This window comes from Manacus candei, unplaced genomic scaffold (genome assembly GCF_025592945.1).
Source record: "Manacus candei isolate 608988 ecotype Guabito, Panama unplaced genomic scaffold, ASM2559294v1 h1tg000464l, whole genome shotgun sequence".
In the NCBI taxonomy this organism is placed as follows: domain Eukaryota; kingdom Metazoa; phylum Chordata; class Aves; order Passeriformes; family Pipridae; genus Manacus; species Manacus candei.
Window position 1 is genome coordinate 28,736 of NW_026138512.1, and position 1,092 is coordinate 29,827.

The following is a 1,092-nucleotide window of genomic DNA, read 5'->3' on the forward strand; positions in this document are numbered from 1 at the left end:
GGCGGGGCATTCCCCCCGGGCTTCCGGGGGGGGCGGGGCCTCATTGGCCACGCCCAGGGAACTCCCGGAAACCCGCCGGGAACCCCCCGGGAACCCCCCGAGAGACCCCCCCCGCGGCCCCCGGGACCCCTCGGGACACCTCTGGGCACCCACGGGCACCCATGGGCACCTATAGACCCCTATGGACACCTCTGGGCACCCATGGGCACCTATAGACCCCTATGGGCACCTATGGACACCCATGGGCACCTATAGACACCCACAGGCACCCATGGGCACCTATAGACCCCTATGGGCACCTATGGACACCCATGGGCACCTATAGACACCCACAGGCACCCATGGGCACCTATAGACCCCTATGGGCACCTATGGACACCCATGGGCACCTATAGACACCCACAGGCACCCATGGGCACCTATAGACCCCTATGGGCACCTATGGACACCCATGGGCACCTATAGACACCCACAGGCACCCATGGGCACCTATAGACCCCTCAGGACACGTCTGGGCACCCACGGGCACCCATGGGCACCTATAGACCCCTATGGACACCTCTGGACACCCACGGGCACCCATGGGCACCTATAGACCCCTCTGGGCACCTCTGGACACCCACGGGCACCCATGGGCACCTATAGACCCCTCTGGGCACCTCTGGGCACCCATGGGCACCTATAGACCCCTATGGACACCTATGGACACCCACCAGGCACCCATGGGCACCTATAGACCCCTCGGGACCTCTGGGCACCCACAGGCACCCATGGGCACCTATAGACCCCTATGGACACCCACGGGCACCTATGGGCACCTATAGACCCCTATGGACGGGGAAGGGGTGAAATATTCCCGAAATATTCCCAAATCATTCCCAAACCAGACCTGGGACACCAAAAATCAGCTCATTTCACCCCAAAATGTGCTGGGATGGGCTCTGTGCCGACAGGAAAGGGGTGAAATATTCCCAAAATATTCCCAAACCAGACCCGTGGGGGTCCCGGGGGTGTGTGGGGGTCTCGGGGTGCCCCCCCCGTGTCCCAAGTTCAGGGGTGTCCCGGGGGGGCTCTGACCCCATTTGGGGGGTC

At 62.9% G+C, this 1,092-nt stretch overlaps 1 long non-coding RNA gene across 1 annotated transcript; it reads right to left on the reverse strand.

Annotated features, from left to right (window-relative positions):
- Positions 1–523: 523 nt before the first annotated feature.
- LOC127465686 (uncharacterized) lies at positions 524–882 on the reverse strand. The gene is made up of 3 exons (XR_007902319.1): positions 749–882; positions 630–699; positions 524–559 (listed from the first exon to the last, which is right to left on the reverse strand). It is a non-coding gene; the product is annotated as an uncharacterized LOC127465686 (long non-coding RNA).
- Positions 883–1,092: the final 210 nt, after the last annotated feature.